The following is a 19,023-nucleotide window of genomic DNA, read 5'->3' on the forward strand; positions in this document are numbered from 1 at the left end:
ATAATACAAAAGAAGAATAAAGTCAGGTAAAGGGGTAGGGATTGGGGATAAGGGTGAGGATGGAGAATTTCTTCATACCTGTGGGAAGCCTGTCACAATGTACTTTCCCTCAGAAGCAATGCCCCTGTCTTCCTCTTGGCTGAGAAAGGAATCTAGGTAAGGTGAGAGAGACACACACAGGATTAAATCTACCCAAGAGCATAGTCTTAATTTTCTGAGATGAAATCAGGTCCAGGGAAGACTGTGGTACTAGACTTTAGCTTACTCTGACTTCTAACTGAAAGGACAGGCCATGAACTAGAATTACTAAGACTCTAAACTATTCTGCATTGGATTGACTTTTTTCACCAAGTGTCAAAACTCCAACTGGGACCTCACTTAAGGTATTTAACTATGTCCCCATACTGTGATTTGTGATCTAATTAGCATAAAGAAACATTTATATCTACAGACTTCGGTGATTTTGCAAATTTATTTTCTTTCTTTGGCTCTGACTCACCTGAAACAGGTGAACAAGGTTTATGGATAAATCTGGCACAGTAATGTGATTATAGAAAATGCTGCCCTTGCTCTAGCTCTAGCTCGGCCCAGAACATTCTCCATTCCTCTAATTATTAGAATTGAAGCATTTTTAGGACAGTTAATGGTCACAAGTTTGATAGGCTAGTATGAAAACTTTTTTTTTTTAACTTTTCTTGTTCCTACTTTCTTCCTCTTTCACTTGAATATCAGTATTCTTAACAGGAATATATTAAGCTTAAGTTCACCTAAATTCCAACTGATGATGATAGTGTTGGCTTTAGATTCATTCAGACTCAGATCGTGATGAGCGTAGTGCTTCAGAGGCTGATATCTGGGGAAGAAAAAAGTGCTGGGTTCCTGAGGGATGAAATCTAGACGCAAACCCAGGTCGGTAGAAGATGTCATGGGCGGAATTGTGACACTTGTGTCACCCAGCCCCAAAATTCATATGTCAAAGTCTTGACCTCCATAGCCTCAGACATGACTGCGTTTGGGAGACAGGGTCTTTCAGGAGGTAATTTAGATTAAATGAGGTCATCGGGGTGGGCTCTAATCCAGTATGGCTGGTGTTCTTACAGGAAGAGGAAATTAGGACACAGATATGCACAGAGGAATGACCACGTGAAGACCCAGGGAGAAGACGGCCATCTGCAAGCCAAGGAGAGAGGCCTTGAAAGAAACCAGCCCTGCTGGTACCTTGATCTTGAATTTCCAGCCTCCAGAACTGTGAGGAGGTTAATTCACATTGTTTAAGCCTCCCAGCCCGTGGCGTTCGTTCCGGGCGCCCTGGCAGACTGATGCAGGGGCCACGGGGAGTGAACAGCAGCTGATCCCAAGACCCCTGGGATTTACCACAGGTATTCATGGATTCACTCTTAGCATGGTTCACAAAAACCACATTTTGGCACAAGCTATGCAGTCCCTGATGTGAATGGAGGCTTCTGCTACAGAAGTTTTCTCACATCTATCTCACCCATGTTGGGATGGGGCTATGTTCACTGAGTGGGATAATGTTGGAAAAACTTAATTCATGAAGGTCCCATCTGACCTGAACCATCTGGCAGTGATGGATTCATATCTCAAGGCAGAAGCTGACTCACATAGTTATTCCCTGAAAAGGGGAAGTTCGTCATTGTGTCCCCTTACCCCTACCCCCAGTGACGGGAGAGGCAAGAAGCCCTTTTTTCTGGGTTACAGACCCCAGTGGCCTACCCTTGCTTCAGTGCATGTAGAGTAGAGATCCAAACAGAAAGGTCAGATGGCGTGTGTCTCCTTTAATAAATCGAGTCTTAGGCAATTGCAGAGAACCCCTTAATCTTTCCTCGCCCTTGTGCATGGCTCTCTGGATTCGGCACATCTGGTGCAGCCTCATCTGGCCCAGCTGGATTCTGTTTTTTGTGGGGATTCCATTTCCTCAGTTTCCACCCTTAGGGCTCCCGCCTGCCTCCTCCGCCAGCTCCTGCTCACTCAGCTCTGACCTTGTCTGGGCCTGACCGGGCCTGCCCCTGCTCTCTGCCCCACCGTCAGAACTGGCTCACCATCTTTAAACGTGAAACCGGCTTGCAGATGAGTCAGCCTGGGTGGAAATGTCAGCTGGAGTACAGTGATGTTTTCCCTTGAACAACAAAGGGGGTTAAAATATTACCCCTCTCCCCCGCAAAAAGTAAAAGAAACCCTGATAGCAAAAAATGTAAATTGTACATTTTAACCTACAATCCTACAATTGAGGAAGAGGCTTTTTTTTTTTTTTTTTTTTCCCCTTAACCCACAAAAGTACCGTGTAAAAGAAATGCTATAGAAATGAAGGGAACAGCATGAGTTCTGCCTGGGACTTGCAGGGGGATCCGAGGTCAGGAAACATAAGAGCTGAACACGTGAGGACATGTTTCAGGTTGTTCCAGGTGGAGAAAGGGATGTGTGTGTGTGTGTGTGTGTGTGTGTGTGTATGTGTGTGTGCACACTGAAGAAGTGGTTGGCGATGAGGGTGGAAGAGACTGGAGTCACCTTAAGGAAGTGACATCCTCCCTGAGACAATGACAAACCAGCAAAGGGATTCCAGCAGGGAAAGGCATGATCGGACCGGGCTGGCTGACCCCCCTCTCTGAAGATGGCTGTTTCTCTTCTTACCACTTATTCCCATTTCCTTACATCTGCTTTGCTTCATTGTTTTGATCTCACAGGCTTCGAATTTCTTGGTTCTTCCCTTTTCTTTCCATCTATCATCAGGCTCCGATTCTTTCTCCGACCAGCATAAACCCCATGACGTGTCACCAAAACAATTTTCCTGCTAACATCCGTGTCCTTTTGCTCCCTTGTACCACATCCAAGCTGCAAAACTCCCTGTGTGTGGTTCAGTTCACTTTTCATCTTCTTAATTTGCTGACGGCTAGGTCCTGGTGGCAGAGTTCCATCCCCTGTGGTCTGGTGCTATTGCAAATTTATGCTCTTCTAAATCCTCCAGGCTTTCACCATGGCTGTCAAGGCAAACATTGCACTGGACAAAATTAAATAGGCAAAGACAACTTTGTTCCAGGCTATTGCAATAAGGGAGAGAGACCAGAACTAAAGTCTGGACCCAATTCCACTGAAACAAAGAGCAGGAGGGTTTTTAATAGCTGGGGTAGGGTACTATAGTCCACTTTTGTTTGCTAACTGGCTTTACACATAGGAAGAATAAACTTTCTTGTATCTTCACTGCAGAAAGCAGTTTTGCAACTTGGAGCCATTGCCCACTGAAGTTAGGCTTCTGTCCTTCCTCAGAGGCTGGGAGGTAGAGGCACTGTTTTCTTTGATGATTACATTTCAAAAGGATGGTCCCCAGGTGCTTGAGAAAGCCACCCCTGAGCTGTAGAACTGGCAAAAGTCTTGTGAAGTGATTTGTATTTCAAAGGATCAGAGAAAGAATTTATAATAACAAGTTTTCTGCAGTAGATGCTCTAAGGAAAGGGAGGTCAGGAAGGAAGATGCAGGTGTAAAGTCTGGTCACACTGAGTGGGGAATGGTAAGGCTGTCTTGGGTCATGGCCAAGTGCTCCCCTTTGGGTGAACTCAGCAGTTTCTCCTTGGTGGGGACTCCAGGCTGGGGCTTGTTTTAGAGCTGCCACAGGGCATCCATCCTCAGCGCCTTCCCCTTCTTCTGTGGCTCTTACCAGCCTCTAATATCTTCCCATTTGAATATCCCTTGCATATCATTGCCATATTTATCCTCAAAAATTGATCTTGTCATTCTGTGGGTTATAAATTGTTCCTGGGCCCTATTACCTATCAAGTCCCCAGCCTGGGGTGCAGGGCCCTCCGTGAGCTGGTCTCATCCTGCCTCTTGGAGTAACTCATGTTCTACATACTCCAGGCGCATTGGCTTCCTTTCCTTGGCTTTGACAAACTTTGCTATTTTCTGCTTTTACATCTCTCTCTATAGCTTCATTTAGAATGCTGCCCTCGCCCCAAGCAGATCAAGACCCAGTTCATGTTCTTCCTCCTACGTGGACCATTCCCAGATCAGCCCAGTCAGAGCTATGCCCGCATTCCTCTGAGCATCTGTAGCATGTTGTGTCTCTCCCAGTGACGGCGTCTGCACCTTGTCATCCCATGAACTGTAGCTACCACACGTGCTTCCTCTCTGCACAATGCTGGGCTCTCCTGTAGACAAAAAGCCTCCCATTACTTCTACCTCTTCGAATCACTTGTAAGGTTAATATAGGGCTTCACACCTAGAAAGTGCTCTTTGGATAACTTTGAATGGTTAGGAAAACTGCTTGATAATTCCTAGGGAGAAACAGCACTCGTGCACAATTGGTGGAGTATGACTTGACACATTTTAAAGACACTTTTTCAGAGTGTGTCAAAAGCCTTAAACATGTTTCACAGTATCTCTATTTCCTGGGAATCCACTCTAAAGAAATAATGCCATAAATGCATAAATACATATAGATAAAGATGTTCATGACAATGTCATAAAGGAACAATTCTTTATAACATTTATAACAAACGTCCAACAACGAGGGATAACTTACAGTGTGGCTGCACGTGTATACAGTCTCATCTTTATTTAGTATATCCACAGACGGTTGTTAGCTGGTGTCACCTACGGTTGTTAAAATGATCAGAACACTTTACTCATCAGTAGAGTTGTATTGCCTTGGACCTCCAATCACCATCCCATTCCTTCCCTAGAACATCCAGAATTCCTCCACAATCCAGAAACTAAAGGAGGTGGTGCCTCAAGCATCAGGACCCTGTGCATCATGACAGTGGATGTCACTCTGACACCCACGGTCCTCCTCAGTGTCTGAACTGCTGCCCGCTTCTTGTCCTCGGCGTTGCAGCTCCAATAACACCTCCACCGAAGGGGCTTTTCTGGCCACCTGACCCAAGTTGCTCTTCCCAGTTATTAATTTCATAGCACCTTGTAAATACTTAGCTACCTTGGCAAGCGATTGGTGCCTCTGTTTTCGCATTTGTAAAATGAGGGGAATCCCAGTGTTTGCTCTTCTGGGTAGTTACGAGGATTAAGTGAATTTACACTTGGAAACATTCCTGACACCTAATAGCACCCAAATGCTCTCATTCCTGACACTTGCACTAACTGTAACTATTTTATTCATGCATGTATCAGTTAACTGGTTTCTTGACCATCCCCTGTTATTGTAACGTAAGTTCATTAAGACACTGTTCTCCTCCTCCATGCTCATTGCTGGATGCCCAGCACCTAAAACAGTGTCTGCAGATGGGCAGTGCTCAATAAACAATAGCTGAATAAAATTGTTTCTGTAAAATGCTAATCAGATGTGTTCAGAATGGATGTGCATGTATATAGAGGAAAATCTACAAGAAAAAAAAATCAGTATTTGTAGTATAACCTTTTATTAGAAAAATATTTATGTATATGCACAGGAGAAAAATAAACAGGAAAACACCATCTGATAATTTTCCTGAATCCTAGGCTGTAGGATAATAGGTAAATTTTGTTTTCTTTTTAACATTTTTTTTCTTTTTGAAAAATTCCTTACTATGTACATATATTCATTTCATAATCAGAAAAAAAGTCTTTAAAAGACACTAATATTTTGATAGAATATCTAGGCTTGTTAAAAATAGAAATTCCCAGTAATTCTGATTTATTAGGTTTAGGGTGGGGTCTAAGGATCTTTACTTCCCATGGTTAAGTGGATTTGGTTCCTGGGAAAAGGCCATGGGCAAGGACCAGTCTTTCTTATCTCTGTGGAGGTCAGGATCAGTCCAGAGTGTCCTATCTGAATGGGTTCCCTAAGCTGGGAAGTTGATTAAGAAAAAGGAAAAGTTGATTAAGGCAAGGAAAATTTTGTTTTCTTCCCCCAAAACTGACCTTCCTCATCTGAAGGGCGTGGGTGAGTTTTTCTCCCTGTACGATGGGATCAGGTCATTCCCACTTCAAGGTGGCGCCATGTTGATGGACATGTCCACCACAGGGACCAGGAGGAGAAGCCAGCTATCCGGGTGGGATGAACACTGAGGATTACATGTTCAGCAAGAAGTGAGGCTGGGAATCAAGCCCTAACCCTTTGGGCTTCTGAAGAGACTGAGGCCGTCAGATTATTGGTAGGATCCCAGGAACATATAACATATCCAGAGTCGGAGCTCCATGAAAACAAGGACCCTGTTCACCCCTCTGTGCCAGGGCTCCACAGAGAGCCTGTCACACTCTAGGTACCCAGAAAATACCTGCTGTTAATGAAAGGTCATGAGTCTTCCTGCTCAACTACAGTAAGTGTCGAATTTTCTTTGTGTGTTTTAAAAAACTAAATTAAATTTTTTGTTTTCCTCTATGAGTTTACTAGTCCTTATTGGCAATCACTTAATCTAGGAAGCAGGGGCAAGTTTCTATGCCAAACTCTGAAATCCTGATACCCTGTTTATCAGATGCAGAATTTCTATGAAGTCGTTACCATGAATTTCTGAACAGACTCAAATGAGTCTCATGTTTACTTATTTACTAATGTAAATTCTCTACCCTAAAGTTCAGATCTGACTATTTCTGTGATATTTAACTATCATTTAGCCATTCAGGCTAATAACATAACAACTTTCAGATAATTTAACATAGTTGATACTCAAAGAGGGATGAGAAATTAAAAGGATTTTGGGTACAGCTGTGGTCTACCTGTGTCACTCACAGAAGGCGACACTCAGTGTCACTATCAGCGTCAGAATATTGGAGTCATTGGGCTTCCATCCTCAATTATTTCTCAGGCTCTGAAAGGTGATGTTGGAAGAAATGTTGCCTCTTCGCCTTTGCTTCCTGATTTAAGTTCATTGTGCACATGTTCGTAATCACTGGTCTCTTTCAAAATTACAGATTTTTCTTATTTTTTTATTATTTTGTTTTACTCTGTTTCTTTCTCCATCTTTAGTCAACTCTCCAACAACTTATGTTAGAGTTGGATCCACAGAAGAGGGGATGTTAATGAGCATCTTGGGGTAAGACCCCAGTGAAAATTAAGGAACGCTTAAGTGGGGAAGTGAACATAAATCGGCGTTTATTTGAAAAGAGCCCTGAATGCTATGCTTGCTCTTTGTTCTGCCAAGAACTGAGTAAAAGACCAAGGTAAGGGCCTCTGGAATCACTTTTTCTCAATGTCACTATTTTTAACTTGTTTCTCCATTATTTTTAATTTGTTTCTCCTACTCTAGGTCACTGTTTTAAAACAATTATCTTTAAAATTGCTTCTGATCTTATATCTTACAATTCCATGAGTCTGTAAGAAACTACTTTTAGATCTTGCTTTGGCATATTAAGAATATCTAGAGTGTGCCTTAAGCTAATAAAAATCTCCTTAAAGAGCGCAGCATGTCACATACTGTTATTATTCTGAAAATAAATTGTGGATTTTTAAATCACAGTCTAAGCTGGGCATTTACTTCCTTGCATAGTTTTGGAAGAAGTTATTTCATTCTTTCTATGGAGGTGGCTTTTCTTAACAGAGAGTTTCTGGTAGGTTGGTAAATCACTGCAGACAATAATGTAATCTGTGGGAGAGGAAGATTGGGAAATATCAGAATGTCAGCATGAAGACTCTTGAATCAGATAGCAGACTGGGTCTCATGACGTCTACAGGCCTTAAAATCCTACGTGCTTGTCCATGGACTTCCGTGCTAGGCAGGTTGCATCACAATCACCTGAGAGGTTTTAAGAATACATCCTAAGCTCCACCTAGAGGGGTTCTTATCCTGTAGGTTGCAGGAGGAATCAGGTGACCTATTTTTCTCTCAAGTGTCCAAAGGTGGTTTGATGTTCCAGATTTTGGAATTCCTGCCCAAGTGTAATTCCAGTTATTTTAAAACCTCTTTTTTTTTTTTTTTTTAAAGATTTTATCAATTGGAGTTTAGTATGGACAATGTAAATCACTCTACTGGTTTTAATAAAAAAAGGTTTCAATGTAGGAAATTAAGTCTTAGGAAATTATTAGAAGGCCTGACAGAAGAGTTCCAAGTTGGGCCTCCAGGATTAATTCTAGAGCCACACAGAACTGACCCACCACGGGAGCTATGCTAAAACCAAGAATATTGATTCAAATCGCCAACTGTTGGTGGTGACCGTGTTGCCACCACTCCAGCCACCTCTGGACTATCCAGAAAGTGGAAAAGGGAAGCCTATAGCTGCAGTCCAGGGACTAGAAAGTTCATCAAGAGGCCCCCTGACAACTCGTTACCCCTTGAAGCTAGACGTGGGTGTGGGGTGCTCGCAGAGACACCTCATGTATTCGTGGCTTTGCCAGATAGCAAAAACCAGAAAGGAGGCGTGTAAAGACAACTCTACATTATTTCTACATTCCAAAGTTTGAACAAATACATCCAGTAGGCAGGTCACATGACATCCAACCCCTTAGCTGAAAGGGATTTTGCAAAATGTTGCTTTCACTTTCCCACCTTCCCAGTTAGAAGAAAGAAGGCAGGGTCGGGGGTGAGTCAGCCATCCCCCTATATCCATCCCTCTGGGAGGACACAGGAGCCTCCAGTGCAAAGGGCATTTCTGTGAAGTAGACCAGTCATTTGTCTGACTGTTGTGGGGAATGGAAACAGGAGTCTGTCAGAAGGCATGTAACCTTAGGATTTGATTCTAAACCCCTGAAGGATGGCCTGACCTAACATGACCTGATCCATTTTGAAAGGTCCCTTTGGCTGCAGGGCAGAGGATGAATTAGGGCAGACCAGGACTAGAAGCTGAGTACCCTTGTGTTACTCTGATTAGAACCAAGGTTTTGTTTATATATTCAAATAATATTATTTTACACATATTTTGGTTTGATATTATCTTATTTTTATTGTTTTATTTTATTAAATTTATTTATATTTTTTACTTTCAATGGAGGTACTGGGGATTGAACCCGGGACTTCCTGTATGCTAAGCATGAGCTCTACCTCTGAGCTATACCCTCCCCCCCGATATTGCCTTGTTTTTAATGTACTCTATTATGAGGGCTTTTTCCTTTTTTTTTTTTTTTGGTAAGGGGAGGTGATTGGATTTATTTATTTATTTATTTTATGAGGAGGTACTGGGGATTGAACCCATGACCTTGTATGTGCTAAGCATGCACTCTACCACTTGAGCTATATCCTCACCCCTCTACTATGAGTTTTAAAAAATTATTTTATTCCTTACTATTCACTCTTTTTGTTAAAATTTTTTACTACAAAAAAATTTCAAACATACAGAAAAGTTGAAAGGCCGCTAGGATGAACATCTTGTACCTAATAACTAGTTTCAACACTTGTTAACATTTTGCTGCATTGTTCTCTTGTGCACTTCTCTCTCTTCCTCTGAATTCATTCAATGAATGATTCCAAGTAATTTGCAAACATGATGCTACTTCACCCTAAGAATTCAGCAAGCATCTCTTAGAACAATGAAATTCTCCTACATAAAGAACAGGTCAATATTACACCTAATAAAATTCACAATCATTTCCTAATATATCTAGTACCTAATACACATTATACTTCCCCAAATTGTGCTCCGTAAGTATTTTTTGGCTATTGTTTCCAAATTAATTTTTGACAAAGGTTTACACGTCACGCTTTTTGATTGATGTCTCTTTTTAGTTGAGAAATTGTGCCAGATCTTCCCCACTTATTTTTTTTATCACATTGAATAATTATTTGTTTTTATCAAATTGCACATTCTGCAGTTGATGATTGTTTTTTCTTTTAGTTTCACTTGCTCTCTGTCTTCTATATTTCCATCAAACTGAAAGTTAAGTCTATAAGTTGATTAGATTCAGGTAACATCTTCCGACAGAATTTCGTGGATGAGGTTTACGTTATATGCTTCCCTTCACAAAGCACAGAATGCCGGTTTGTCCCACAATGAGTGATACTAATTTGGTCACTTAGCTAAGATGATGACAGAAGCCTCTCTATTGTAAGGAGGTATTTACTTTAGAAAACAGTAAACAATCTGTGGGGTAATACTTTGACCTCATATCAATATCTCCAATGTAACTTGCCTGGTAGTTTTATATCCGCTGATGATCCTTGCATGAATTAATTGTTTCTTTTGTGGTCATAAATGTCTTATTATTCTTTCTATATAGTATTAGCTGGAATTCTGCTGTAAAGAGCTTTCACTCAGCACCTGACATGACGTATAGTCCTTCCCCCAAAGTACTAATATTCAGAGCAAGGATTTGGTACAATAGACTCTGCTGGTGATAGCAAATAGTCTCCTTTTCTCTTTCTTTGCGCAGTAGTACGCATTTTTATCTATTCGGTGTGTCACAATCCCTTAGTTTTTGTGGAGCCTGTATTGCCTTAATACATGCCCACTCATCTTGAAGCCTTCCTTGCTTTCTGTAACAAGATGTTCCAAGCTTGCTTTTTTTTCTGCCTCAGACCTGGAATCAGCTACTTCTCTAAGAAGCCATAGTTACGTTCGGGGGCCAAGGATGGTATAGAGAAACCAAGATCTTCATTCTACAAGGTACTGATTATAAGGACGAGGTACATGGCTTCTAACACCTTCTAGGGAAGAAGTGGGAAATGTATTTCTAAAGATGTGTGAGTTCATATTGATAGTTCAAATTGAAATGTAATACTACAGAGTTTTTACTCAAATTTCTTGGATTTTGATCTCATCTTCTTACACTGTCTAGAATGTGTACCCTCAGAACCCAGCCCCATGCTCTGTCTGTTCTACAAAGTCCCTGCCATTTGATCATGTTTTCTTTTTCCCCTTAGTGATGACATTCTCTTCTGGCAAAAAGTTGCTTATTCCTAACTTTTGAAAAATAGCATGGCTGACCAGGAACGCAAATGTGTTCATTCTGAATGAAGTTTTAATCTCTTTTTTGTTCCATTGACTCATAACTATAATTCACTAAGAAGGATTCACTCATCAATTAGGAAATAATTTGATGAGGTTTGTAGGGGCTGATAACCGGAGAGACTGAAGTCTGGAGGGTCTTTCTTTTCTCATATCTCAAACATTATTTTTTGAGGGTATTAGAACAATTTACAAAAATGTTCTGATGACAAATATTCTCTTTTCCTATCAACCTTTGAGGAATTTCTTCCTAAAGGGAATAACTTCTCTGATAAGCATGCACTTAACATTCACTTTGAAGAACCCTTTCAAATACACATTGTCTAAAAAAGAAACTTAAAGGTCAAAGAAAGTTAAAGATGAGAATTTTAAACCAATTTATCTCAGAGACCCTAACCAAAAGGCATGTAAAAAATTTATAGAGTGTTAACTCCTACATTCAGTTAACATCTGAATTAAGGGAAACTGTTTGTAGGTGGGGAAATTTTTATTAGCAATACTTCACTGGTATTTAAAAAAATCCTTGAACATGTGTTTATAAGTGGCGGCTCTTTTATGCTTTATAGCTTTACTCCATATCTCTATTACAAACACTCTAGGAAATGAATTCCAGAGAAGTATGAGGACCCAGTGTTAGGTGTGTCCAAAACTTTCTTTTTCATATCTTTTAATAAAAAAAAATCGATCTGTAAAGACTTGTAATTTTAGAAGAATTTACTGGTGGGCATCTATTAATAAATCAGAGTGAGAGTTTAAGGCAGAGTTCCATGAGGTGGGAATGCAGCATCCCTTTTGCGTCCTGCCTCCAGAGGTAGCAGAACTCCACAGAAGTCCCTGGTGAATTCATATCCCTTGAATCCAGAATGTCTTTGTGAGGCAGGGATGGAAAGGTGCTTCCTGCGCTCGGGAATGTGGAGACTCAGTGGGGACCCTCCATCCCCCTCTTAGGGTGGAAGGCATTGGCTGGACCACGTGCTGCAGCCTCCGTCACTCTGCTCTGGACAAACCTTGCCCTACACACCAGCAGTACTAGTGGAGCAAATCGTTTTATATATTAAAGAAAAAGAAATTTTCAGAGTAGATGTTGTCCATCCACACTTGACCACAAGTCCTCCTAAGGTAGCTCCTTAGAAAATTTTTAGACGTGGAATACATCTGTAGTGATTCATAAGCATAAGGGAAAGTTATGAATTAACAAATGTTTGGGAATATCTTTTAAAAGCTAGTCAGCTGGGAGGATCTGGGAATACAGAGGTGAAAATGCCCATCCCTGCCCCTCGGATGGGCCAAGATTGGTCAGCCTATGGAGCAAAAGGAATTCCCGTAGACTGCCGGTGGGAAAGCAGATCATTACTAACTCTTTGGAAAACACTTTGGCATTTTCCATAAAACCCGAACATAAGCACACACTGTGACTCAGCAGTTCTCTCCCATTCATGCCCTGGAGAAATGCGGGTACTCGTGTGCCAAGATTCTTGAACAGGAATATTTTTCAGCAGCACTGTTTACAGCAGTTCCAAACTGCCCCACCAACTTTAGAATGGGTAAGTTGCAGAATATAGCATGCAATGGAAATCTAGATAGCAGGGAAAATAAACAAACTACAGCTAAATGCAACAACAGCTTGAAATCATTTTTTATTTTGCCTTTTTTATCAAAATGTAGTTGATTTACATTGTTAGTTTCAGGTGTATAGCAAAGTGATTGAGTTATATATATACATGCATATGTATTTTTTTCTTTTCCTTTATATGTTATTACAAAAAAAAATGAATATAGTTCCCTGTGCTATACAGTAGGTCTTTGTTGTTTATCTGTTTTATATATAGTAATGTGCCTGTTAATCCCCAACCTCTAATTTATCCCTCCCTGCTCTGTCCCCTTTGGTAACCATAGCTTGTTTTCTATGCCTTTGAGTCTGTTTTTGATTTGTAAGTAGAATTTGTATCATTTTTATGGATATCTGGAAATCCTGGAATCTTAAACATAGCATTTAGTGAAGGAGGACAAGAGAGAGTGATCTAAGGAAAACTTAGAAGGGAAAACTTAGGCACAGGCACAAAGAAGAAGGCCAGATAGGGAATGAGCCAGGAGAGAGACAGAGAGGGAAGATAGTAAAGATAGAAAAATTAAGATTATAGGTAAAAGCTAGAGTGAAAAAAGGAAAGGAAAAAACAAACAAGATCTTAGAAGCTGAGTTGTTAAAACCATATCCCTCTCAGGGGAAGGAAGGGGAAGAATAAATGAAAGAGATGTGAGAAACAAAGTGTTAACAGAAAAAAAGAGAAGTTGATCAGAAATGTCTAATTAAAATTAAAATTTCATGAAGCAAGAATAAAATGAAATGTTATATTGTTAAAAAAAAAAAGAATAAAATGAGGCTCATTTTAAAAAAGACAAACATTTATAGAAAACCAAGAAGGCCCACATTTCAAAGACTGACAAAACCAAGTAATAGAAAAACCTTTAGAAAAGAAACAAGAATGGCATAAAAGAAAAACCCTAATAGTTGAATCATTTAAAGATGTTAAGGGAAATAATTGGGCCAAAGGAGCAAAAAAGTTTTGAGTTATGATGCAGGTAAAAATATAGAAGAATAGAAAAAGAATGAAACTTAGATTTTCTAAATTTCAGGTCTCTTTTCATCTTACTTTACTAAAAGAAAGAGAAAAAAGGAAAGAAAACATGAAAAGCACCACAAAGCCATGCATTTTGAGTCACTCCAAGTCATTAAAGCAGGGGAAAACCAACCATTGCTTGAAGGTATGGGGAACATGGTGAAGGTTGGGAGGAAGATGGGAAAATAAAAGTAGAGGGATGTCAAAATCATGAGTTCACTTTTCCTTGGAGGCACGGCACTCCCTCAAGTGGAAAGTCAAGTTGCACTCAAGCTGAGGGAGTGGCTATGAAGTGACTTCGTGAAAACCCTCCTCTGCTCTGGAGTAATTTGTGCCTTTCATGATTTAACTCAGTCAGTCTACCACATCTTGACCTAGTTGAAAACTGGGTCAGACCTTTTTTTTTTTTTTTTTAAACGGAAGACTAAAAACCACCCTCCTTGAAACAAATTCACATTTTGCACTGTTTTCTATATTCAGTTTCTTTTTTACCTTTTTGGGGTATACTAACAAAAGCTGCTTGAGCCAGTTAAAGACTCTGGACTCTGAATCCAAAGAGAACTGGAAAGAAACCTGAGATTTCACAAAATAGAAGGAAGACTTACTCGCAGCCCCTCCTTGTATGGCCCTAGATGTTGAACTAAATGACATTCAGCTCATTTCGGTCTTGACATTTCTCCTCTGAGCAATTATGGAAGCACAGATGAACTCTGCTTGGGCTCAAGGATTTATATGAGGTGCTGAAGGGAGACAGTGTGGCAGGAGTTGGGAAGCGAGGAGTGAGTTATAAAGAAGGCTGCAGAAATAGGTTAGGAACAGGGATTCCTAGGCAATATTAAGGAGTTTGGGAGGCTTATAAAAAGAGTAGCAATAAGCACAGATTAGCATTTAAAGCAGATAAGGAAGGGACTAGAGTGGCTGCTTAGTGATGGGGGAGAAATTATTCTGAGTGTAGAGCTGGTATGGGATAACTGATGAGCAAACGTGCATCCTTGTCTGGGCCATAAATGCCCCTTAGAGCATGATTATCTATGCTCTTTCCCCATCTGGCTGGTTGGAATGGGTGTGATCCCCAAGGAAGGTTGCCAGATAAAATAGAGGATGCCCAGTTAATTTTAAGTTTCAGATAAGCAACATATTTTTTTTTAGCATTATTATGCCCCATGTGATACTTGGAGCATACTTATACTAAAAATATTATGTACTGTCTATCTGATATTCAGAGTTGATGAAGTGTCCTGTATTTTCACTGGATAAATATGACAATTGTATCCTTAAGGCAGTCTTGGGAGGCACAAGTAGAAGAAGACACAGTCCAAAGATGGAAGGAGCCTGGGTCTCTGAACCAAAGCCTGCGTGACAATCACACAGGAGGGCTGCCTAGGTTTTAGGACTTCCAATCTCTAGAACTGTAGGAGAGAAAAATTGTGTTTTAAGCCAGGAAGGTTGCAGTAACTCGTTACAGTGACCACAGTAAGTGAATACGTGGCCTAATACCTTGGAATTACTCAACCTCCTTTCCTCTCCTTTTTCCTTTTTCTCCTTCTTTGTGTACCCCATACACACACAGAGCGGCACAGCTGAATATTGGAGATCATTAAAATCAACTCGTTTGTTTTCAGAGGAGTAAACAGTCCATGATCATTGTTTAATCCACTTGGAGAATAACTCTCAGCACTTTTTTCCCTTGATGCTTCTACACATTCCTTATACTTTACTTCCTTTTTCTCCTCCTCTTCCAGTTCTTTTTATTCTCTCTCTCTTCCCAATTCTTTTTAGTCTTCCTATTTCTATCCCCCTTCCTTTTCTTCATCATTTATCCAAACTCCATCCTTCCATCCATCCATCCATCCAATATCTTCTTCCCTGCTTGTTCATTATTCCAAAGAAGCACCTTTCACTTCAACTAATCTCTGATTCTCCCAAATACCTATTCATTTTGTTCCTTCTCTCATTATCTTGTCAGTAGTTATGGATCCATTTGAGTAAAGAAACTTCATTTTTAAAAATGCAATATCTCTAGTTTCATTTTCAGGTTTTTATATGGAAGAAACATCTGGGACACTTGTTACAATGCCACTATTTCAGAGATACTAATATTGTATACATATATTTTTGTTTAAATACTTTGTGTATTTGAATATTGTTTAAATACCGAGGGTTCATGACTTAACGACAGTTTGAGATTTTTTTTTTTTGATTTCACAATGGTGCAAAAGCAATACACATTCAGTAGAAACTATATTTCGAATTTTGAATGTTGATCTCTTCCTGGGCTGGTGATATGTGGTACAAAACTCTCTTGTGATGCTGGGCAGTGGTCTCGAGCCGCAGCTCCCCATCAGCCATGTGATCATGAGGGTGACAACCAACACACTTACGACCTTTCTGGATCCAGACAATCAATCTGCTTTTCACTCTCAGTAGAGAATTCCATCAACTACGTGAAATATTCAACACTTTATTATGAAAGAGGCTCTGTGTTAGATAATTAGCCAACTGTAGGCTAATGTAAGTGTTCTGAGCACGTTTAAGGTGGGCGAGGGCAGGCTATGATCTTCAGTAGGTTAGGTATATTCAAAGCATTTTCAGCTTCTGATATTTTCAACTTACAGTGGCTTTATTGGGACATGATCCCATCATGAGTTGAGGGTGATCTGTACTTTGAAAAGCAATTTGCAGAAGCTGCTTGTTTCCCAGATCTGGGATTTCATGGATCGGTTTTCAAAAAGGTGTGGAGGATTCAGTGTGAAGGAAGGTTGACTAACAGAGTTATTAACCCTTTATTTGTTCAAAGTGGAGTCATTAAAAACAATGGACAAGCAAGGCTAAATGTACACAGGAGAATCATTTTCAAAGCTTTCAAAAACTACTAATGCCCACACTGACCCCTCTACCAGATATTCTGATATAAGCAGCCTGGGGTGGGGCCCTGGCATAGCTCCCCAAATGAGTATAATGGGCACCCATGAGTGGGAACCACTGATGCATTGCACGTTTCTTAATGAGGGCGAGACTCAGATCACTCATGTGGTTTTAAATGTATATAAACTTGCCAAGGAATCCCTCCCAGAAACTTTGCCTTTGTCTTCGCTTTCAACCATCATTTAATTAAATACACCATCATTTCATTAAAGAAAGGCTATTTCACACTGTAAATATGGGAAGAGTAATTTCAGAATAATGGGAAATTATCTTAAGAAGCATAGTAACTACAGTTATGTTGATTCCCAAATGTCATACTTCTTTTTTAAAAAAATGTATTAAAGAACTTAGATAGACACAAATAAATAACAACACACCAGTTTCTCCTACTTTTTCTGAGTTACTTTGCTTTATACAAGCTTGTCAGTTTGCACATCTATATTTGGTGTCCTGTGAAATGAAGTGATAATATTCTACTTCTTCCTGGATTTAATCTTCATCGGTTATTGTTGGAAATCTGTTCTCACACGCATATGTTGACAGAAATAGACACAGCTTTCCTAAGGCTATGTCACTCAATCTAAAATGTTCGAACTGAACACAGAGAGAGGTCTCATGGCTCCAACCATTTCTCCCCGTTTTCTCATTAGCAGTGACAGAGGCTGCTCTGCGTGGTGAGTTTCCTGATTGGGAAGGAAAGAGCCAGGGACTGGAGAGCTCCCTGCCTTCCCGGTAGGTAGCACTTCTACCCAGGGCTGCCCGCCCGCCCACCTCCCCCCTCTGGGGATTCAGTGCGAGCATCTGGGTCCAGATGAGAAGAGTGTGGACTGGGGACAGCATCATCCCTGACAGATACCACATCTCAGATTGTGGTTCGGGAGCCAACCATTCTTCATCATCTTTGGAGAGGTGATGGAGATTTGCTGGTCAATGGTTTTCCAAAGCACATTGCCATCAACTGCAAAGCCTTAGAAACGTAGAGGCACTTGGTCCCCCTTCACATCTGTGAGATTAGTGTTTCCGGGAGGGGTGCCGTGGCACGTGTTATTTATATATAAACTTGCAACGCATCAGTGGCTCCCTTCCATGGGTGCCCATTATACTCATTTGGGGAGCTATGCCTGGGCCCCACCCAGGCTACTTATATCAGAATATCTGGAAGAGGGGGGCCAGCCTGAGCATTAGCTTTGAAGGTGATTCTACAGTGTGTAGCCAAGGTTGGGAATTTGAGGGGAAAAAAGTGTTTGTAACCATGTCATTCTGCAAATCATCGCAGGAGCCTGATACTAAGGAAACCTTCACTTGACACTTTGGAGCTAGCGCTCACCCTCTTTGGTGTGACTTCATAAATCACATGGGCTTTCTTAGGAGCCAGAGCCAGAGCAAGCATTGCAACAGTACCTAATGCTTCCCGAGCCCTGGCTGAGAGCCTGGCGCTGCTCTAGGGGTTTATATGTGATGCTGCATCTCATGAGGATACCAGGAAGTTGGCACTATTATTATCCTTTTTTTGCAGGAGACAGAATGGAGGTTAATGTGGTTGCCTGGATTCCTGCAGTTGAGTCTTGATGCAGCCTGGCTCGGCACTAGCCCTCTTCACCATAGTGCTGTGCGGGAGGAAGAAGTCTGGCTGGGAGAAGGTTTGGAGGGAGATTGTCAAGGAAGGCAGCTAATGTAGAGACTGGCACCGCACTGGCTATTGGAGTGAGTCCAGAAAGACCCTTGCAAATGGCAGATGCTAAAGGAACAAAGCGCTGGGAACATCCTAGGAGACCTGGCCCATGGAGGGAGCTGAGACTGAGCCAAAGACAAATATCCTTGGCCGGTTTCAACAACTTCCCAGAACTTTGTGTGCAGAGAAGGGGAAGGAAACTGTTTTTACTGTGAGGCATGTAATCTGTAAACTGCTCCTCAGTGGTGAGCCCTCCCTAATCCCACGTGGCCGCCCAAAGAAAAGTCATCTGAATGGCAGACACAGCAGTAGACTCGTGGTCTCTAGAATGGGGAAGGTAACAGCCCCTTTCCTTTGTGCTGTTCAGACCACACCAAGAGAATGAACCAGAATGAAAAGAAGAAGAGGAGAAAAACCTTTCCAGAGGGCAGGTCATCATGAAGAGGGAAAGGACACTGGTCTGAGGAAGCAGTGGGGTGTCAAGGTGGTCTTAAAGGACACGTATGGCCAGCTTCTGCTGGGCTGTCCTGAAGAAGACAGATTCAATTTGCTGGGTCCAATGTCAAGGGCTGAACTGGTGGTGGATGTAGGCTGAGAATTTAGCCTACTAGAAGAACACTATCCCTAACTGTCCTGAGAGGTGTATTCTTCGTTCCTGGAAGGAACCAAGGTAGACTGAACAATGGCTGTGGAGGGGGACACCTTTCAACATCTTTGCAAGTGAACTTCTGTGGTTCTCGGATGCCTCCTCATCCTCGTCCAATTATTGAACAGGGCTTGTTGTCCTTGGGCTAAGCACAGAGATACATGGTGGTGAACACACAGACTCGGCAAGTAGGGAGGAAAGAGGAATAAACATCTTCACTCCTACACTTATCATCACTTACTCCCAAAACCTTGAATTGGAATTCAGATTATTTAGCACTGTGTTCCGATCATATTTTGGAGTTTCTCTCTCCCTCTGGCTTTGTATATCTCCTATATTTTTCT

Source organism: Camelus ferus, chromosome 5 (genome assembly GCF_009834535.1).
Source record: "Camelus ferus isolate YT-003-E chromosome 5, BCGSAC_Cfer_1.0, whole genome shotgun sequence".
NCBI classification, from domain to species: domain Eukaryota; kingdom Metazoa; phylum Chordata; class Mammalia; order Artiodactyla; family Camelidae; genus Camelus; species Camelus ferus.